At 41.7% G+C, this 23,266-nt stretch overlaps 1 protein-coding gene across 12 annotated transcripts in view; it reads right to left on the bottom strand.

The window, feature by feature from the left end:
* Nucleotides 1-23,266, bottom strand: part of GULP1 (GULP PTB domain containing engulfment adaptor 1) — a 240,868-nt gene that overhangs the window by 154,524 nt on the left and 63,078 nt on the right. For 5 of the 12 annotated variants that reach the window (XM_059393010.1, XM_059393021.1, XM_059393023.1 and 2 more), the window contains exons 2-3: nucleotides 13,766-13,917; nucleotides 4,629-4,728 (exon numbers count right to left, since the gene is read on the bottom strand). The exons of 2 other annotated variants lie outside the window; for them this stretch is intronic. The gene's annotated coding sequence lies outside the window, so the exon portion shown is untranslated. Of the gene's footprint in view, nucleotides 1-2,704; nucleotides 2,726-4,628; nucleotides 4,729-13,765; nucleotides 13,918-14,900; nucleotides 15,628-16,680; nucleotides 16,990-23,266 lie in introns of those variants that run through there. 5 more of the 12 variants (XM_059393015.1, XM_059393014.1, XM_059393016.1 and 2 more) reach the window with 5 other exon arrangements.

Here is a 23,266-nt window from a genome sequence, read left to right as displayed (position 1 = left end):
TAAAGAGAACCCCAGACAAAGGTGAGCAAAATGAAAGAAAACCATTTTATATAATTTCATTGATCTACATTAAGGAATGATTAAAGATAAAACTTGAATTGTATGAAGTCAGGATCCAGATGGCAAGGGTCTTCTATTTCCTGAGAATGTTATGTAAAGGGAGTGGCATAATCCTATTCGGGTTTTCAAAAGCCTCTTTTTGGGGAAAGGTCTGACCAGGAACAGCTCAGAAACAGTCTGACAGCTTAGCAGCTATCTGGCTAGTTTTGAAGAAGCAACAGAAGCCAGTAGTCAGTAGAAGAGAGACTGCAAAGAGACACAAGCGAGAAAGACTTAAGGAACAGAGTGAAAAAGACTGGTTAACTAATTGCAGGTTATGGGTATTAATAAAAAAAAAAAAAAAAAAAAAAAGGAATTCAGATTGACTCAGTTTCCCAAACTGACTCTCCAAATGGAAAGTAATTCTAATCAGAGAGGAAGGATACTTTGAAGAACATGAGATGGTTGTGATCTCTGACCTGCAGGGTTGGGTCCATCTACAAGACACACCAGAGAAAGGGAGGCATCTAGACATCTGAGGGAACAGGCAGCCTCGAAGATGGCTTCCAGCAACCTCTGCCTCCTGGCACTGATGCCCTTTTGTGAGTACCCTGCCCTTGAACGTGGGCTGGAGCTGAAACTCACATCTACGGTATTGAAGATGGCAGAAGTGGCGGTACATTCGGTGATACGTCAGTTTCCTGTGGCTGCCCTAACGAAGAACCACCAACGGGGTGACTTAAAACAACAGAAATTTATTCTGTCATGGTATTGGAGGCCAGAAGTGAAAGCAAGTTGTCAGGAAGCCCACACTCCCTGGACAGGCTTGTAAGGAGGTTTTGTTCTTGCCTCTTCCAGGTTCTGGCGGCTCTGGGTGGTCCCGGACTCAAGGTCACGCGAGTCCTTGCCTCTGTCTTCACAGGGTCTTCTCCTCTCTTAAGGACACAAACCACTGGACATTGGGCCTCATCCGGTTCATCCAGGATGTTGGCACTCAAGATCCGCAGTTGAGCTCAACCTTCAAAGACTCTTCCACGTGTGGCATCCACAAGTACCACAGGTTAGGACTTGAGCATATGTTTTCGGGGCCATCACAAAACTCACTGCACATGGAATGACACTTCCTATATTCGGCTGGAAAGCGGTGTTGTTTCCAGAGACGTGCTCACTTTCGCTCCCTCTTGGACTGCTTTTCCCAGGGAAAACTAACCCCCATATCGTCAGGCAGCCCTATGGAGAGAGCCCCCCACCCCCATGGCTGAGCCTGGACGAGGACGCTTGGGCACCAGATGAGCTCTGAGCTGTCATGGCGTGACAGCAACGTCATGGAAGACCTTGAGCCAGAGGCACCAGTTAAACTGTGTCTGGGAACTGTAAGATACTCCATAAACACTGGTTCAGCCTGGTAAGTTTTGAAGCGATTTATCACACAGCAATAGAACACTAACATGAAGCTCACACAAACGTTAAGGCCGGGCCACCAATCATTAAGAAAAGCCACAGAAACAATTCAGTTCAGCATTTAAGAAATATTTACAGAGTATCCTCTATAAAACTAAAGTTTGTATCTGTAATGATGAATGATAAGCCAACCCTCAAGAATCTTAGAGCCTCGGAAAGTGATAGACAAGACCACAGTGCACGGTATGACGGAGGAATGTAAACTGGCTCACGGTACATCGCACACAGCAGGCGGATCTGGTCCACATTCCAAAAGTCAGAGAAGACTTGTTGGAGAAGTTGAATTCTTCCCTTCCTCAAACTGACCTACTTATAACTATATATTATCCAAGTTCCCTTCCTTCCAACAATGCAAAATTTTAGACTCCTCTAAGTGGTAATCTCACTTTTCCTGTCCGTTGCACTAAGACTCCTGTAATCGATTTATCTAAGCTTTTAGGTCGAGAACATATATCCACTTCGGCCACCGACAAGGCTGAAGCTAAGTTACATACATAGTGGTTACTAATCTCTACTTCGTATTTTATGTTTTATTTGGTGTAACTTTTGTTTTTACCCTTACTGTACTTCCACTTTCATCTTAAGGAAACTCAATCACTTTTAGTAGTAAATAAATGAATCCTCAATTACACAAGGAATTGCAATGAAAACCACAAACAGAACACAGTGAGAGAGGACACAGAAGTCCTCTGTTCAAAACCGAACCTATAATTTTACCAACAAAATAATCTCACTTTTGCCCTATTTTCCCCATTTTTGTTAATTCCATCGACTTGCCCCTCTTGCCTAATGTAAAAGACCCTCTCCTTGAGCTCCCAGAACTTATACCACTGCCCGGCTTTTACTTACATTAATCTCACCCTAGATAAAATTCCATTGTTTCTTCTTTGAATTCTTCCAACGTTTAGAAACATTGCTTCCTTGGTAACCCTCATCAGACGCAATGTCTCTGAGAAAACCCCACCAGCTGATAATCTAGCACCTTCATCTCAACATAAGTAGTTACCAACTAGTTTGTTTAAAAATGTGATTCAACTGGGGGTACCTGGGAGGCTGAGTCAGTTAAGTGTCTGCCTTCAGCTCAGGTCATGATCTCAGGGTCCTGGAATCTCTGCTCAAGAGGAAGTCTGCGTCTCCCTCTCCTTCTGGCCCTCCCCCTCCTCAAATAAATAAATCATTTTTAACAATGAGATTCAATTCTTACGCTACCGCGGCGTATTACATTCATTTGTTGGTCTGCGAGCCTCATCCCCCACACTACAAGCTCCTCAGGAATGAAGATTACATCTTCTTCTTTTCTACAGTTTCTCAAGTTCTTCAAGTACGTGGTAAACAGCAAGAGTTTAACAAATGATGATGCAAATGAAAGGGAAAGTCTGTAAATCATCTCCCTTCCTTTCGGTCTGCTCCTCCTTCCATAGTCTCACACACATGCGGCTTCTTAAAGGGCTGCACGACCACCTCACACCCCCGCAGCCGTTCCTTCACTGCATAATGATGAAATACAAATGCTAAGCACAGAAATCCAAATCCCCAACATATTTCCCACCCCCCCCCATCTACCTTATCCTTCCCATGTCCTGAACACCCCCTTAACTTTCTCAGCTGCGTACTCTTGCTCCAAGTCGGCCCTCCATTTCCACATCCGCCCGTCAAAGTTCTAAAACTCTGAAAAAGTTTTACTCTGAAAAGCACAACTCGACCTGTCTCTTTCATTTTTGAAGTATTCTTGGCACCTAGCACATTCTACTTTTACCTAAGGAACTGAAATATATTTCTTAACTTGCCACATTTTATTGAAAATTAAAAGAGATAAGAAAATATTTCTAGGGGCACCTGGGTGGCTCAGTGGGTTAAGCCTCTGCCTTCGGCTCAGGTCATGATCTCAGGGTTCTGGGATCGAGTCCCACATCAGGCTCTCTGCTCATGGAGAGCCTGCTTCCTCCTCTCTCTCTCTCTCTGCCTGCCTCTCTGCCTGCTTGTGATCTCTCTCTGTCAAATAAATAAATAAATAAATAAATAAATAAATAAAAGAAAATACTTCTATACCTTCCTGTCCTTAATCTCTACCATCACCACTACCATCAATGATAATCAAATAATCATAGTGCTTACTTAGGCTTAGTACAAGAATAAATTTCCACTAAATACTAATTAAATAAATATATTTGTTATCATTTATAAATAATGTATTTTTAGACAGTGTAGAAATATTATGGATATATAATATTTGCTTTTCTTTTATATTTAGTTATGTGAGAGATACATTGGTTGAATATACATGAGTAGACGATGCTACTGCTTACAAGTAAAATTTAGAAGGTTAACTTAATTGTGAAATTTTTTCTTCAACACAAACTAGGTTTTGTTTGGGAATTTCTTTGAATGAAAATATTTTAAGTCATGGATCAACATTTTAAAAAATGGCTAACAAAAACTGTAAATGTAACTCATTACTACTTCCTGGAGATAAATCCAGAAATAATAAAAAGCCTTTGAAATTTTATGGCCATTGAGCCAGTGATGCTAATTTTAGTAACTTTACCAATGCAAAATGAGTGATGTACATACCAATCTATAAAGATATTATGAATAAGAAACACATCTCAAAAATATTTTAAAATCATTTATGTTTATCTTAACAGATACAAAGAAAAATATGAAACATTAATTTATACTGTCAGAGCAAAATAGATTTGTTACAAAAATAATAAAGAAATTCAACAAAGAAACATCCCAACTTTGTTTAAAGAGGAAAACCAATAAAACCTTAAATGATATAGAACAAAATGGTAACAGAAGTTTTTTGGTTTTATTTATTTATGTTTTTAAGGAGGCTCCATGAACAGTGTGAAGCCCAACTCTGGGCTTGAACTCTCGACTCCTGAGATCAAGACCTGAAATCAAGAGTCAGACAATCGACTGAACCATACAGGTATCCCAGGAAGTTATTTTTTGAAGCACATGCTCATTTGTGATTTTAATTTTACTTTGTTTTTGCTTTTATGTATTTTAACATATCCTGCAATAAAACCATCTCTTTAAATATTTAGTACAAAAAAAATTGTTTATAGTTTCAAATCTTTTTTCAAAATGGTGTAAGTATGTAAACAACCACTTCTTCTTACCTGGGAGAGCTTGAATATGGTTGAAAGAATATGCAGACTCTTGACTTCGGATAGTTTCAATCATGCAGTTGCCACCTGAGTTCTTCAATCACTTTCTTTCCTGTGTATATCAGAAGGAATCACATATAACTAAAAATAAAATTAAAATTGGATGGAATAAAAGTAACCAATAATTACACTTATGTGTATTTTAATTCAGAACCTATGGTACATACTCTAAAATTCTAAGTATGTTTCTTGTGAAAGTTCAAGAATGCTGCTTAATAAAAAACAAAACAAAACGGGTAAAGCATGTAATTTTTTTTGAAAAGCTAGAGTCATAGATTGCTAGATAAGGTCAAATACCAAAATTGCTAGATAAGAAGTTAAGTGTTTTAACTCATGGATAGGTAACTATGAAAGCACAGTGATGTGGCGGACAGTACCCCCTTTCCCCTGCGGGCTGCACAGCCAGCCCCAGCTATCTCCCTCAGTTATCAGCTAATTAAACCAACCAAGCGCATACTCTGTCCCTGATTAAGAAGATGAAACAGAATTTTAGAAAGCACTGATCTATTTTAACTTCCACTGCTGTGGAGAAGCACTCAGGTAACTTACCCTTCTATTCATTTTCATGCTATGAGAAGAGACGTAGAGGCTGATTAAGATTTTTACATTTTTTATCCCAACAGATGAAAGGAAAAAGTCTTCCCCGATGCAACACAAATTATACCTTCCCTTAATTTGGTCATTTAAAATGTAACTGTGATAAAATTTCAAATACGAGCAAAAATGTTCACAATACAGTATCTCTTCTTGCCAAAATTGCTGTTTTTTCTCTGTTTTGTTTTCGCAAAAATACAAAAATGTATCTCACTCTTTTGTTCTGCTTCCTTCCATAATTTTGATACAAACCATTGGTAAAGCCAAATCCAAGAGTTTGACTTTCTCCAATTATAGACCAGAGACACATTTCAAATATTTTATTTCTGCCTCTTTGTATCTAAGCCATCTGAATATTCTGAACACTACGTTTTTCCTTCTCACCCACAATTTTCTTTAGAAGTCTGTTTTTCTATTTGCTCACACTATTCTTGTACTTTTCCTAACAAAACTTGAGAAAGAAAAGAAAGGATCTTCATTTGGGGGGCTCCAGAGGCAAACTCTGAAGTAATAATTCGAGTAAGTTTGTTTGGAAGATGCTGAAGGAAAGGGTTTATAGAGATCATCCATAATATCTACCACAACAGACAAAGACCGTCAAATTTGAATTAAAATATGAGCATGGTTTATTTTAAGGCCATATGTGGGTATTTTATAATTTTAGTGAAAAAAAGTTTATCTACCCAGTGATGCTATTATTTACTAAGTCACCTAGTACTCTCTTAGTGTTTACTGAATCTTAGGGTATATACTTGATACAATTCATTTCCTCTTTCCTTCAAATATAAAGGCTCCATGACCACATGCCTCCAGCTTTAGAATTCAAACATGACACAGCTAAAAGGTAACCATGAAACTATGTCATCATTTCCAAAGTGACTAGATAATTTTTCTTTGTTATCTTGGGGAGAAGGGAGAAAAGGGAACACAAAACTAGTTCTTTTTTAGCATAATGGTGATTTCTCCATTTTGTGCAAATACTGGTCTCATGAAAGTAAGTAAGAAAGAAATCACCTAAAAGATAACATAAGTAACCGGACTATTCCCAAAAATCCCATTCCAAAATATTATAGGAAAGTAAATATTTTCCTTTAAGTGGTTAATGCAATTTAAAATCCCCACAGTTTTTATTTCTATCTCAGATTGACTGAAACCCAGTCTTACTGAGGAAGTGTTTTCAGACGAGAATATTCTATGCAATGTGACAGAATGAAGACGAGCACGGAGACTCCCACATCAAAGAACAAGAGCGAACTTGTGCTTCCATCTTTTTCCTGCGAGTGACTTGCACTCTGAAGTGGGAGTGTGTTTCCATGTCTCATACGATTACATTTGTGCACAGGAAGAGCATTTTCAACTAGTCGTGCAAAAAAATAAGATGTTCATAGGTTGTTCTTTTGAATACATATCTTTAATTACAAAATCCTGTTCCCAATTTGAATGATTCTTAAAATTTGAGTATGACCCTATTACACTCAATTTCATCTTATTTTGCCAGCACTTATTACAGATTGACATGAAATTTGAAGGTGTGCACAAAATTAAGCAAAAAATCATGTCTTTACCAGAACCTTCATTTTTCCCAACATTACTAAAGAAAGTAACATTGTTAACACTGTGATATGACTAGATGCTTCAATCTGCTAGTGCAACACAGCACCTTTAAATACATCATACACAGTAAAACCAACTAAAACAGGTCAGGCTAAGACATATTTCTACTTGTCATCAAATGAAACAGAAACCAGCATTATCAGGATCTTAAAACTTTCTCAAAATCATTTTGCTACTTATTTTTCTCTTTGTGGCTAGCCCCAAGAATTTAGCAATATCTCAAACTATTATACAAAATGTTGCAAAGAAAGTCTTTCTAGATACTCATATTTTATTCTCTATGGACATCAAAATTCACATATACAAAATCAGATCTTCAGCCTGTGATTTCCTTTTTCCTTTTTTTTTCTTGTCTTCTGATTTTAATTAACACTAAAATTTCTATTCTACTTATTCAAGCAGAAACCTAGCATTACCATAATCCTTCATTTCCTTTGCCTATCATCATAAAGTTAAATCAGAATAAATTAAATTCTACTTAATACAAAAGACGCCATTTTGTTTCTTCTCCCAGTTACATCCTCACCAACGCATCAGCAGTCAGCCACGAGGAGCGGTCTAACAAGCAACCTGCTCACATCACCTTCTGGACAAAGTCCAAACGACTTAGCATGCATTAGCATCCTAGTCCAAATGCCTTAGAATCTCTTCCTAATCATGTCTTGTCAAAGATTTTCACTCTAATGCCGAAAAGGGTGTAAACTGTCATGGTGGCTTGGGGCAGTCATTTCCTGTTCGCGTTCGTCTTCTCACTGAGGCGGCGGCACACCTACAGTCATTACACCCCACGCTCTAAGCAATGTGAAGCTGGAAAATTAATTCAGTTCATCGGACAAATATCCATTGGGCACATACCGAACACCCAACGGCACCGGTCGTCAGGGAGAAGAAAACAAGTCCAAGTCCTCCTGCACATTTGTCAGTGGATAAGGACTATGTCAACGGCAAGGTTGAGTGCTAAAGAAACATCGAGAATGTTTAGGAAAGTCCTACTAAAAAGGATGGAATCTGTGAACCTTCAGTTTAGAAGTCATCTAATGAAGAAACTGGGAAAGGCCACTGTCGGCAGAGGGAAGAGCAACAGCGAAGGCACATGACTGAGAAACAACGTGCCACCCTTGAGGACAAGCAAGCGGTTCGGTAGACACGATTTGAAACGAGAATGCTTCCAGAATTGTTTTATAAGAGATTTGAACACTAAGATAAGGCCATTATCAGAAAGACTCTTGAACACCACACTTTAAAATCTGGATTTTTACCCTAAAGATGATGGGAGTATGATAAAACAGGGAAGGGGTGCAGTAAGATATGTATTTCAGGAGGATCATAAGGCAAATGTGGCTCTCAGGAGACCATGGAAGAGAGAAGTTGAGAGAGGAAACTGCTCCTTAGAAAACTATGTATATTTGTTAGGTGGTAAAACAGAAATATAGACTCCGGGCATTCGTATTTGTAAGATGTGAAGCTGGAATGGTGCTTGGGATTTGATTCATGCAAGCACAGAGCAAGACCAGGACAGCTCTGGCCCGGCTTTCCTATTCTCAGAGATGTCAGTCTGGACCAAGAATTCGTATCATCTGTTGTCATTCCATGTGCATTTTAAGTTCCCTTTCCTCGGCTCTCATTATGGAAAGAAAAAAGTGACAGAGGATGACACATGACAAACTATTTCAGAATTAATAACAATTTTAAATTCGCCAATTTAAAAACAAATTCAACCTAGTTCTTTCCTCTGCATTTGACACGAAACTTTTAGAGGTGCTTTGAAGCTGTCACCAGCAGGAAATTTTCCTAATTAGAAGAAGTAGGAGAACAATTATCAAGTCATTCACCCTTTCTGGTAAAATCGGTGGAAAACACAAGTCACTTCCTGTGAAACTTTTGGTCACTATGTTTTTCAGCCCGACTGGGTTAAGGTAGAACCTTTGTTCTTTTTTACCATTAAGTCTTTGCCAACTTCGGTTTCTCAAATAATAGAAACATTTAAGGCCAAGGCCATGAGATGGATCCGAAACACTGACAACAGGCCATAGGTTAAAAATTCATGACGGGGGATGCCTGGGTGCTCAGTCGTCAGGCGTCTGCTTTCGGCTCAGGTCCTGGGATCGAGCCCCACATGGGGCTCCCTGGTCAGTGGAGAGTCTGCTTCTCCCTCTCCCTGTGCCTGGTCCTCCCTCTGTGCACGCTCTCTCTCTCTCTCAAATAAATAAATAAAATCTTTAAAAACATTCATGATGGGTTAATGAATGACATAGGACAGAGTGAAAATCATACTAGGGTAGAAAAACTTTTTTTAATGCAGTAGGAATTTGAAGAATAAAATAAATTTGACTAGGAAAAGGGATGGAAATCCTAGCGATGTTTGGAGGAATGAGGAAGAAAGACCAAGAGAGCAACAGGAGAGCAAGCTATTCTCCCGCAATCCATCATCAAAAGTCTGAGATTCACTCCCTTTGAGCCGGGAAGGCGACACTGGGAACACAGAGGCACTGATCTGCCTCCGCCAAGGAGGGCGACTTCCTGGACATGCAGGTACAGTCAGTTCTCCTCAGTCACTCGGCTACTGCACATGGTAAAGGGGCTTCGGCCAGAAGACCAGCGCATCATAAACACAGTGGCAGGGAAATCAAGAAATGAACACTATACATCATAAGAATTTAGAGAGAAATAATGAGATATTCCATCCAGAGCAGTCATCCTGTGCCCGGCACATAAAAACACGACTTCGTAATTCACATCGCTTCACTGTTCCCGCCATCGCCCCCTTCCACAGTACAGAGACGCAGAGCGCGTCTCAGCCCACAAATGTCTGTGTTCATCTCAAACGACTGCTTTATCGTGCTCTCCTGGAAGTGAAATTACTAGTTCCAAGTATTTGATCTTTCAGGCATTTTCATACACATCACCAACGTGTTTTCTAGAAAGTTCTAGCAACAAAGGCTTCCATCAACAGCAGGTGATAATGCAACCACCCTTACCAGCAATGATTTTTTTTTCTTAATCTTTTGACAATTTGATTGTTCAAAAACGTGTCTTTTTCTAAAGTGTGTATTTCTTTAACTGCAATTAAGGCACAGCTTTTATGTGTTAGATTTATTAAATATTTTATAATCTTTATTTTCCTTTTGGCATACTTTTTTTATATTTTAATGAGCTTTTTGGAGATTTTGATAAAAATATATGCCTCGGGACCTTTGGCCCTTTTACTCTCTCTGCCTTCACTGCTCTTCCTCCAGGTAACCACACTCACCACTCAGCCCCGTCATTAGGTGAGGAAAGGTCGGTTTTCAGTTTCCCTTAATGTCTACGAGACAACATAAGCTGTTAGTCCTTACTTTAAGATCTTAGCTATGAGCTGATATAAAGGCATTCAAGCAGCTAAATCATTATCAAAGGTGTCAAAGAATTTCATTTAATGGTTATAACTAATATATTTTATACATTTAATTAGTTTTAATTTTTGACTAATCATCTTACTTAGTTCTACTACGCTAGGATTATTTTTAAAACACTGAAAATACGGATTTCAACACCACGTTCTTTAAAAACGGAATTTTGTTCAAATATTCTCAGTACTTTGAGCTCCTTCCTTCTTTCCTTCCTTCCTTTATCAGAAAACAAAACCACGAGTTACTATTCAGGAAACAAACAAACAAACAAAAATTTACAAAATACCTATGCTAAAAGCCACCCTTAATTTAAACAAAATAAACTTTATTATTTAAAAAGTTGTAAAACCATATAAATATATTTAGTGTTTGAGGAAAGGACCACCTACTCAATGAAGGCTCTTAGGAAGCATTTTTGTAAACAGCCACACAACAGAGACTGCTCAAATGAAGGAAATCAAGAAACTATGGTTGATTCCTTAATAAAAAATTGGGCAGAAAACATTCATAAACTTTGGTTACATATAAATTCTTTACTTGAATTTTTCCAGTCCTGTGGAGTTTAGTTCTCCTCATGTTATGTCTACGAAGTATGTAATGTGTTTAAGGCAATCTCTGGGAGTTGCAATTCCGTGTTCCAATGTCCCACAGTAAAGTTAGGGTGCGGAGGAGAGTTTTATTCTTCTTTGTTTCTATTCTAAAATAGTTGCAATAGCATCATAATTGGATAATATTAAATCATACAAACAATGCTTAATAAAACCTAGAAAACCTTGTGTATCAATGTAATTCAGCACATGAAAAATATATACACACAGCTACTATTAACCAGACAGTTACCATCTTATGGATGAAGAAACAGCCTTTTGGGATGCTATCATCACGAGTATGGTTATGTTCCAAGGCGTTTTTTCGGTGATCAAACACTCTCAGTATCAAGACTTTGCCACCATCCTGTGCTAATCCGCTATGAAATACTAGTGCGCCATTTTAACCGGCTGTTCTTTTGCTCAATGGTATTTTCACCTAACAGCATACATTTCACTCTTCATGTAATTTAGTATATACATACACTGGCCTTTCCTGCCACCACACCCCCATGGGGGGGAAAAAAAAAAAAAAGCAAGCAAAAAACAAAACAAAATAAAACAAAACCAAAGACCACATTCCCATAACTGCCCTGGATTTTCCTTGCAGACCTGTACTTCTTTCCTTCCTCTTCACGCGTTATGTTTGACTGAGGGGCCTCTGGTGTTAGTTCCAACACTGGCCAGTAAGAGTACGAGGACCCTAGCCCTTCGTTATTTCTCAGGAATCTGGAAATGTGCACTACGTTAAAGTAAAGAAAATCAAATCAGCACCTTTTTCTAAAACTATTTATAAAGAAACCATCCCTTTCATATGACTTGATTAAACTCATATGAAAAGGACTGAAAGACTGATGGTCATTTTGCCCTCAGGCCTGGATTCAGCCTTGCCTGAAGCATCATCTAAAACTTAAATTATAATAACCAACATGTATTTTTTTAACTGAATTTTAATTGGTTTTCTGTCAAGTTCAAGCAAATGATCACTCTGGAACATATGCTATTTACTAATGTATAATATATAATTTATTAAATTTTAATTTTACTTTCTCCAAATTGAGCTATATAAATATAGCTATAAAATAGGCCAAATAATTAAAAGATACATTGAAAAAAAACCAAAAATTTCTACAAAACTGTTATTCAGCTACTTTTTTCTAAAGACATCTGAAGAAAAGGACATGGTAGGTCACACAAGTCTTTAGCAGCCTTTTAAAAATTAAGATTGGAGAGGGGCACCTGGTGGCTCCATCCGTTAGGCTACCGAGTCTTGATTTCAGCTTGGACTGCACTCTCAGGGTCCTGAGGTCAAACCCCGCCGGGGTCTGTGGTCAGCAGACTCTGCTTAAGAGTCTCTCTCCCTCTCCCCTGCCCCTTTGCCCCTTCCCTCTCAAATAAATAAATAAATATTTTCTTAGCTTTTTAGTTTTTTATTTGTTTTAAGATTCTATTTATTTATCTGAGAGAAAGAGACAGAGATAGCGAGAGAGTGTACGAGTGGAGAGGAAGGGCAGAGGCAGAGGGAGCAGTGGGCAGAGCCCGATGCAGGGCTGGATCCAACGACCTTGGGATCATGACCTGAGCCAAAGGCAGATGCCTAACCAACCGAGCCACCCAGGCGCCCCATAAATATCTTAAATAAATAAATAAATAAGAGGGCAGAACTTACATAGTTTAAAATGTTTCCTTTTCTTTTTGTTTTTGCTTTTGAAAAAGTTTGTGTTTTCTTAAGAAATGATACAATATAGGGGGCACGAGGGGTCTCAGTCCGTTAAGCCTCTGCCTTCAGTTCAGGTCATGACCCCAGGGTCCTGGGATCGAGCCCCACATGGGGCTCCCTGATCAGCACAGAGCCTGCTTCTGCTTCTCCCCCTGCCTTTCCCACTGCTTGTGCTTACTTGCTTCTCTCTTTTTCTCAACTAAATAAATAAAATCTTTAAAAAAAAGATACAACATGGGCTTTCATGAACTCTGGACTGGAGCATTGCATTAATCCCATACTCTGTTGAAGATAGCGTAAATGTGATTGATTTATACAACTGGCAAACAAAGTCAGGACGGATATGAACACCTTTATAAATCCGATATGCAACAGGAGATGTGCATCATTTTATTAATTAAAAAAATTACACAAGATGAATAATATCCCTTCATTCCTTTTGTATAAAAGCAAATAAAGTACTGATTGGCAGCTAAACAGAATCACTCCTACTCAATTCTACTTTTGTTTTCTTTGGAGCTTCTCACAAAGACAACACCTAAGCGAACACTGTGCCTTACCAACTGGTCATAGAAGTTTCCGGGCAATTACTGATGTTGACACTTGAACCTTTCACAGCTCTTCCCTATCTGATAAGGGTTTGATATCTACTATGAAGTATCCCAATGGCCTATCAAAAATAAAGACTTGAACTATCAGTGTTTACAAAGCCGGAAAAATAAATCCAACTTTATTTTGTAAGAGACTTTAATAAGGCTGTATCAGATAACTGGGTGTACAATTTCACTATTTTTGGAGACTCAGTGCACAAAATATCATTAAGACCCCAAGAAGTTCTCCCCAAATAAATGTCAGCTATAAAGAAAGAAAAGTTTAGCTTCGCTTTTCTTCACTGTTCCCCTGTTTAAAAAAATAATAATAATAACCATTTTCCTTTTTTAAGTAGGTTCAAATGTACTATGATATCTCAATAAGGCTTTTTCTCCAGGGTACCTGATCCTTCCCCAAAATTCTCTTCTCCGCTTGTTAGCCCCATCTGAAACAGAACTCAATGAACTACCATCACTGAAGAAAGAGGCTTCGATTATAACCATATGTTGGAATCACTCCCCCCCCAACCCCACAGGACAGAGTCTAAGCTATAAATGAATATAGGAAATACTTATAATGAACACGCATATTTACCCAAGCTACGAAGTTCTTTCTCTGCAGCCTTCTCTGTTACACATTTTCTTCATCAGGAGGGAGTGATTTCTATCCTCACCAAACATCAACGAGATCTCTAGTTTCTCAGTTATTCTTCAATCACTTTGTGATAAATGAAGATAGTTTCCTATCTGTGAGCAAAGAAGATTACAATCATCTCATTTGAACCTAGTCTACCCAAGTTCCAGAACCCAATGATACAGTTTAACACAGAGCAGGCCTTTTCTTTGTTCACAGATTTATCAAAAAAAGTAAAAAGTGTGGAAATGTCATCATAATTGGGTCAAGTCTAATTCCATTGCACAAATATTTTGCATGTGAGTTAGGCCAAAGTCTGCCACAGAGCCCTCGCCACAGGACGCTAAGAACACCTGTGCTTCCTCTCCTGGGGCTCAGGCTCAAAGGAGCCGCCCATCCATAAAAGCGCTTTCAGGAGTGAAGTACCTTGCAAATACGAGGTCTTGTTACTAGCGAAAAGGACACATTCCAGGAGAAGTTACAACCTGTGCTGAGAAAACAAACTGTGCAAGCAAAGTCCCCTTTCCCAGCAAGCGATGTCAGAGCCCGCACTCGCCGGGAAAGTCTCTGCGAGGGCGTCCTGCGGGAATCCAGTACTGAGCCGCGGAGAAAAGAAGGTCCTGCCGCACACCAAGCACACCTGATTTCCACGCTCTCGGTAGTTAAAAGAAGTCAATGACCAAAAATCGGTCTTCCAAACGCTCTAGATCAATTTTGAGGTGGACAGTACGACTGTTAGCCATAGCAGGTCCCTGCTCTGGAAAACCCCCGACGAGGCAACGCGAGGCAGACCAGCTTTTCTCTCTTCGCTAGGCACGAAAACACTTAAAATCCACTCAGGACAGTGCATCTTTCAGACAACGAAAACTTCATTTCGCCCAGTTACTTAAGATCAACCAAGAGCACATCTTTGCTGTTAGTGGTTAGAGCAAAAAAGGCAAAAGGAAAGGAACAAAAAGCCTTCCCCCATCACAGACTAAAGCAGAGGGAAACAGTGACCCCCCTCCAAAATGTAACCGAAACCTGGTGTGCTGGTTTGTAACGACCGGTGACACCAGGAATCTGCTCCTTCCTCGTGTCTGCCAGTTTTACTCACCCAGGGAACCTTCCTGAACACCTGCCCAGCGCTGTACACTGGGGACACGACGAAATCATGAAGCTTCTCATCTCGCAGAGGAGCGGGGCACGCATACGAACTAGACCGTGCTGTCATGAACGCTCAAACAGACGTCAGGCGATTTGCATCTAACTTCATTCTTAATGCCTGAACAATCCACTCAAACTAGTTCCGTGCTGACGGTGATGAATGTTCCGGAACGTTTTCACTGCTCTAATAACATCTTATTTTCAAAACAACCCTGTCTTCTAGGAAGGGTCCGTCTTTTACTGAGAAAGAAAATCAATACTTGAGTTACAAGCATCAGAGCCAAGACCACAACCGAGGACTTCCGACTCTTCGTTTCCTTTTCACAACTGGAGGACAGCCCTCTGGTTTGTGTGCTAAAATCCTCTGTACTATTTATCATCTTACTTCACTTTTTTTTTTTTTTTTCAAACTATGACTGTTGATCATACAGTTAAAGAAAAATCTTTACCTATTATAGCTAAAGCAAGCTCATGTGACAAACTATCCTACGCTATGAATTTATTGCCATATGAAATAATGTTTATTTTTTTTCTATTAGTACCTGCCAGGAAAACCTACTACAGAAGAAATCGGACACAGCGGGAAGCCTGAAAAACATATCAGGTGCTCGTAGGCTGATGAAAAGTGCTGCCTCATCACGGCAACCATTCTGCTGAGCTGCTCCCGTCTTGCCGGCTGATTAGTAAGTGGAGCAATCACGGGCGCCGTCTCTCTGAATGGCATAGAAACCGCATCACTGTCTCGTGCCCAGCACATAGCAGACGCTCCAGACAGATCTGGGAAGGAGCTGGTGGGGCAGACGCAAAGGTGCACTAGAGGAGAGAGAACTCTTCGTAGGTCATCAAGAGCCACCTGGCCAAAAATCAAACAGACCAGAACAACAACAACAACACACACACACAACAGTAACCGGGAGCGGGACACACATTTAAACAACATGTCTCACTTTTCAAAATCATTAACTCTGCTTCTTGCCAGTGACACCTACGTAGTCGAGTCCCTGCTCAGGGACTTCATGGAGAAGCAACACCTTCAGGACAGCAACGCTCCGAGAGGACATCCTCACGCTTTCTAGAACGGAACAAGCCTCACGCACCTACGGATGTCACCGTGACCAAGTCAGCTGAAGTCCCCGCCCGAGTCACTGACAGCCCCTCATGTCCCGCCTAGAGACACACCCCACAAAGGAGTCAAGAAACGTTCAGCCAAAGGGAAATCGGTGCCGTCACCGAGGGAGGTGACAAGTGAGTACGCGACGACACCCGGAGACGGAGCGAGGAGCCGTCATTTCTCACTCGCTCATCGCCCGACGGAGGCGGAAACACAGGAGGCCAGGGGGAGCCGCGGGGCCGAGGCTGCAGTCCTGGCCGCCCTCCAGCTGCCACCCCAGGCCCCGCCGCACCCACAGACCCGGTCCGCAGGGCGCCGGCCCGTCCTCCTGCTGCGGGAATAGCCCGTCGAGGCGCTGGGCACAGCGCTTCCCCTCCGACAGCCCCAGGCTGGGCACCGACGAGGTCATCGAAGGCAGGAGCAGGGACCGGGGCCAAGACGACACCGGAGGAAGCAGCAGTGGCTCGTCCCTGTGGGAACCCGCTCTGCTCCCACCCTGCGGGGAAGACAACCGGGCTAGCGGGACGGGGAGAAGGTGCTTCCCAGACGTCCCCAGACAGGAGACATCAGGAAGAAGGACGCGGGTGACCAGGCACCGAGTCAGAAGAAGAGACATTACGTGGGACGGAAAGCACTGGTGGCAGGTGGAGCCGAGTCGGAGGCAGCGACCTCACCCCCGCGAGAGTCCGCTCCATCAGCCGGGGACAAGGCGGGCACCAGCTCGAGCGGCCCCGCGGATGTCCCGTTTCTGAGTCGCCGCCCTTCCTCCCTGGGTTCTCTGAAAGCCCGAGTGGCTGGGATTCGGGTCTTCTTCGCGCCGCACCCTTACTGAGACACAACTCAAAAGCGAGTTCCCCGCCTGCGTCACAGGAACCTGTGTCGTCTCCTCTGTCCGTCTCAACAGCCACCTACGGTACCAGTTTTCAAACTGCAAAGGAACAAAACAGCGCATACAACACTGTGAAAATAATATTTTTTTACTCTTTTTAATACACTCTTGAAGAATCAGACTAACCCAATGAGAAGGAAAGAAAGGCCACCCACATTCGTTAGGCATCTCAGGTCCCTGGAAAACGTGTGCTCTCCAAGAACGCTCTGCATTTGCAGATACCTGCTCCCCGCCAGCTAATTCCAAAGCAAAAACAAACAAACCTGTGCTATGATTTTTCTCTTTCTTCACAAGAACAATAAAGCACACATAATTTATGTACAGCTTCTGTATTTCCTTAATTGTGCTTAAAACACTTTGTGGAGTTTTTTTGTAACTTGAGGCTAAGTCAAATACATTCATAGACTCAATCCATAGAGCAGAAAAAATACACTTTTCCATTGTATGGACTCCTCACCGCCAAGAGAGCCGAGCCCCCTTTCCTAGATGATGCGCAGTTACACATCACAACTCACCTTCCTGTACTAGAAAGTACTAGAACTTCCGCCGCACCTACAACCACTTACAAAGCCACATCCCACAGCCGGGAGGAAGAAGGTGAGGAAAGGGGAAGAGAAGCGTGGAAGAGAGAAGAGGAGGGGACAGGCTCCAGGAAGGATGACGGGGCAAGGCCGCACGGGGAAGGGGAAAGGGCGAGAGGCTAAGAGCTCGGGCGCACCCGCCGGCCGCCGCCGCAGCCCCAGTCCCGGGCTTCAGACGGATCCGCACCCGCCCCACGGCCGAAGCGCCCAGGCTCTTCCACTGTGCATGCAGCTGTCTAGGTCACTCTTCTGACTGGCCCCCTCCTGCCTCAAGCCACTCCTCCAGGAGAAGGATGTAGATGCCCGTTTCTAATTGTGCCTCCCTCCTGTGAGCTTCAGCGTGGACCCGTTCCTGTCTTGGCACCCGTTTCTGAGTTGCCAGGACAACACCGTACTTTCGTGTCACTTCCCTCCACAGCTGAAACTTGACGAAGAAATCCCGCCCGCTGGCACGGGTAGGCCCGGACTGTGAAAGCCCCCGGTGTCTGCATATTAAGCGCCATCTGCTTCTCCATGGCTAGGCACAAGCTAAAGCTCCCTGTTGCTCCATCCTGAACCCAGGAGCTACTACGTGTCCTCAGATTTGCCTAGAGGGAGTCGAAAGGAACCTGGGGCACGACGCGTCTGTCCATCCAGTGGAGCTCAACTGTGTGACCTACAGCTAAGGCAACTTCCCCGCACCTGCCGTCTCCTCCATCCGTCATAGCCCCTCCGCACAGACACGGACAAATGCTAACAGAAAAACCGGAAATACTGTTCCAGGAACCACAGTCCCTTCAGGCATCCAGGATGGACTGTGTACTACGGATGTGTCCAGACAGAGCTGACACAATGAGCAGGACAGATTCTCCACCTTCGAGGAATCTGTGTTCTATTTACCTGCACAAATAAACTAAAATTTATAATTACACATAAAGGTAAAATCATTGTCCATTTGTTACTACAACAAATACAAACATGTGATCTCATCTTATACTTCCTGGGGATAGAGATCCAGATCGGGTGGGCTTCATCAGAACACAAAAGCAATGCTGAAGGCATCGTACAATGAACCCAGGGCTCCGAACGTGCTGTTTGGAATGTAAAATCGTTAGTGTCTATTGTGAATTCTCTCCATAGATATTTCTGTCTTAGTAAGTAACCCAGGTAATCCCAGGGACCAGGAAGTGGTCTCAAGGGGCGCTTTTCAGTGGGTGCCGAGAAACCCAGCATTCTCAGTGTAACCATGGTTCCCTCCATGCAACAGAACACCGAACCCCCACATAGAAAACCAACAAGGCTCTCCCCGGACTTGCAAGCACTGAACTGCAAAAGGGTTTCCTATTACTTGAGCGCTGTGAGCAGGACGACGGCTTAGGAAACGAGTTTACTTTTCAACCATCGTAAATGATGCTGCTGAGCAGCGCAGAGGCAGTCGGCTGGTTCTAGAGACAGAGGATAAGGCAGCAACAGCACACATCAAGCCCACTGTATGCAAACCGAAGATTTTAGTAAAATCCACTAAAAAGAGTTTTAGTAAAAACTGCAGTGTTAGGCTTGATATGCTTACTAGGACACAGTCTATAAATTCAACAGAGCACACGCATATGAAGTACGACAAGCACGTCACCGCCACTGGTCAGACCCACAAGTGTCCCAAATCAGCAGGTCTGAGGAAGCCCTCATCTTCATGACCGGCAAAGCTGCTTTGCCCCCAGTTTCTCACCTGGGAAAAGGCTGACCATCACCCTTCTTCCCTTTCCTCGACGCTACACCCTGTCGCCACATCTTGGGCACTTCCATTTTTCAAGAGCTCCAGAATCCACAGCATCTTCTCCATCCCACGGCCAGACACTGGTAACTTGGCCTTGACAAGCAAACGGACTATTCTTCCTTACACTGCCTCTGCCTCTCCTCCTCCCGGCTCTACCTTCTGCGGCCGTGGTTCAGAAATGCTAGTCCTGATTCGGCCACCCACCTGTTAACCATCTGTCAACGCTTCCTCGAAATTCTCAGGGTAAGTTTTATACTCCTCCATAATTCAGTCCTTGAAACACCCTAAATTCAACTCGAGGTCAACCGTTTCATGATGGGCATCCATTGCTTTAGACAGTTCCGGTCCACTGGACTCAACTCCCCAAGCGACCCCAGAGTGACTGCACAGCACCCACAAATCCACAGGTCACTACGCATCTTCTGTGACTAGAACCGTCACACGCAGGGATATACTATCATTGTTCAAAGGTATAATGATGGACATTGGAATGTACAATTAAATGTTTTATAATTCTGAATTCTTACAACAAAACGGACAAAAACAATGTTTTCTAGGGGAGAAAAGCAGGCAATTATATTAATAGAAGAAATGTAATGCTTCCATAGCTCCTGGGAAATTAAGAAAGGGAAGGGTTTTCTGATAACTTAAGTTCATCACCTGTCTTTAGAGGCCATGTTTTTAAAATTATTATTATTATTTTTATTATTATTATTATTATTATTATTATTATTATTATTAGAACCCTCCTCCTACCAAGTTTTGGTTTCCTTTTCTGAATTCTATTCCCTTTAACTGGATAGAAGTAACTGGTGATAGTTCTCCACAGGCTTCAAGTTTCATATATTTGGCGGGAAAAGCCACTGTGCAAACAATGATCATACTCTCTTGGCCAGTATTACTTACAGGCCTTCTAAATCAGAGAACAGAGGAAAAAACAGACAAAAAGGTCCATGCTCCCTAATGTTCAGGGGCTTATGAAAGAGACACAACCATTTACCATCTTGACACACGGAGAGAAGGCCTTAAGTTACTCTTCCTGTGAAGAGCCTGAAGCCATTGATGAATTAAATTTAAGACTCTACAAGAACAAGCAAAAAACGAGTAACAGGTTTATTTGAAAGTCCTGCAGGCAGTAATACGGGAATCAACTTCACATCTGTTCAGTGTCAGAAAGAATCGTGAAGTCTTCCACTGTTTGCTTTGTTTATAAACATGCGGATAAGTAGAGCAACATCAATAACGACATTTGCAAAAATAAAAGTCAGCTTCAGCTATCTATGCAGGAACCAGGATTCTCAAAATGAATTCTGAGAAACACTCTTCTATGAACTATGAAGTTTTACACACACACACACACACACACACACACACACAAGGACTTTATACTCAAATATGTTTGGAAAACATTTACATAAATAGATTTAAACAATGTTTTTACTCTGGTATTTTCTTGTGTTTTAAATATATTATTATGTATTTTGAAGTTCCCAAAGTATATCATGATTCTTCATTTCATTTCATCAAGGAAACACTTTCCCATGGGGTATCTCCACAGTTTTATGCATAATACGCTCGAAAAATGAAGAGATAGAGATGGCTTCATGATTAACAATTTCATTTCCAGAAAATGAGTCAATTATTACAACTAAATTGTTAGCTGAAATGCAGAAGGATCTGACAACTAGGTGTGAGCTTATAAAATAAGGTTCAGACAGAAGCTATAAATAATTTTTATTTTTTTTAATTGAGCTGACTGTATATCTCAGTATTCATATTGAACATTTTGTCATTAAGAAGGAAATAGAATTAAATTCGGAAAGGCAGGCAATCATGATGGGAACTAGGTTTTGTTCAAAGTCCCTTTGAATTAAGAAAAAAATTTATTGAACATAAATGACATGTACATTTTCCTAAAAGAAATGTGGCTCCCCCCCTTCAAAAGAGGATAATTATCACCATATACATACATCAAAGGCACGATAGGCACCGAGGTGCTTTCTAAACCAAGTCATTAAAAGCTGCATGGATTAGCGTCAATTTGCCCCAATAAGTTTTTCTTCTCATACAATTATCTGCAAAAAAACAATCACATTGATTTGCTTTAGGTGTGAATGTCTGACAATCATAATGAAGATCAAATGTGTAATGCCCAAGAATGTCCTCCATATTGTTTCTGTAAGAATATTAATGATAAAGTCATAATGATCTTCTCAAAATATGGGTAAGATCCAACCATTCGACGGCTTCTGCTCGCAGACTTACAGGCCCCGTGAGCTGGCCACGCTCTGTCTCCCTCTCTCTCCCCATCATCCGTCTCCTCCTCCTCCTCCTTCCTCCCTCCGACATTCCATCCGCCTCAGGCTTCTTGCTCTGCTTCAAACCACCCATTACACTCCAATCTCAGGGTCTCACCTGAGCCTTTTCCTACACCTGCACGTAGCTCATGCACTTTTCCATCCTTTGACCTTCTACTCAACTGTCACAATACCCAGGAGGTGTCCATTCCTCGGTGATTCCGCACTGCTGTGCCCTCTTCCCTTACCCGGTTTTATTTTCCTGTCTAGCCTTTCTCGGTAGCTTCAACTTTCATCAGTTTATATTACTTATTTCCATCAATAAAATAAGAAATGAGGCCTTATATTTTTCCTTACTACTAAAAAACATGGTATTCAAACCTAGTTGTATATTAGAAACACGCTAAGAGCTTTGGAAATGCATAAATGCCTGGGTCCTCTACATTTCTCATTTAAATGGCCTGAGATCAGACACAGGCTCAGTCTCTTGAAAACAACTTGACAGAAAGATGCCTGGGACATGACAGGCAAACAGATGAGTGGTGACTGATTCACACAGATGAAGACACCTACTTCCTGTCAGATACACTTGCGGAGCACGACACACTCGGAGTTGTTGCGTACAGTGTTCAGCCATTTGTACTAACGACCACAGTATCTGTAAATGTCATCTGCTTAATATTTCACAGTGCAGTGACACTTGAAACTCTTTCAATTGCTAATTTTAGGGGGAAAATACTTAAGTGTTCAGGTTTATGCCACCACAGAAGAGGAGCAATATCCCAGACTGTGTTGAAGGGTAACAGTCTTCAGTTGTACAGTGAATTAAACTACTGTGATATATTAAACCCCAACTGTTACTTTAGCTACTTACCTTTCAACTTTTATAATCAGATAGTAAAATGAAATATCAGCATCCACAATAAAATCTCTAGAAGGTGGTTGTTGGTTTATTGCACCACATTCAAGTCTGTAGCCACGACTTCCTGTCCTGCCCCAAGCAGCCCCCGAACGGTTGCTTTCATCTCCTCCTCCAGCATCCTTCGGATAAGAGCACCGTCAAGGGCTCTGGGATCAAACGCTATGCACACCCTGACCTGACCAAAAACCAAAAGGCTCACCGCAGACTTAGTCAACATTAATAATTAAATCAGTCTTGCTCTTAAGAAATCAGAATAAAGCTTCACAGGTGGAAGCGCTCTTACTGCCAAAGGGCTTCCCACTCCTGGAGACATGCAAGATTTGGTGCCAGAAAAAAGCGATAAAAGCCTTGGAATGCTTCTAGTAGTTTTAGCTAGTAGTGGAAATTGTCACTGCTTGAAAATCAGTGCTCAAGGAAGGCATGCACTTGTCTATGATGCTCAATCAAGATTCTTTAAAAGCTATGCTAAGTAGACATGGGCTTTTTAGGCTGTGATTGAAGATCTTTCTGCTTGAAAATTAGTCTAGGTTCAGAGAACCCTGGCCAGGATACATTTTCTAGTCATGAGTCACACTGTTTATAAGATCCTAAGCAGAGAACCTGCGAATGAACTGGGTAAAACCATCAAAGGGCACCAGTGAGGCACTAACCACAGGACATCAGTCAAAGAGAATTGGAGATCAAGAGGGAGCCGAGCTCATGGCCAATGGGGAGACGCTCTCCAACACCGAGGAGTTCACAGTCTCATTACAAAATGTCAACA

This window comes from Mustela nigripes, chromosome 3 (genome assembly GCF_022355385.1).
Source record: "Mustela nigripes isolate SB6536 chromosome 3, MUSNIG.SB6536, whole genome shotgun sequence".
Lineage (NCBI taxonomy): Eukaryota > Metazoa > Chordata > Mammalia > Carnivora > Mustelidae > Mustela > Mustela nigripes.
This window is presented reverse-complemented; position numbering and strand designations above follow the sequence as displayed.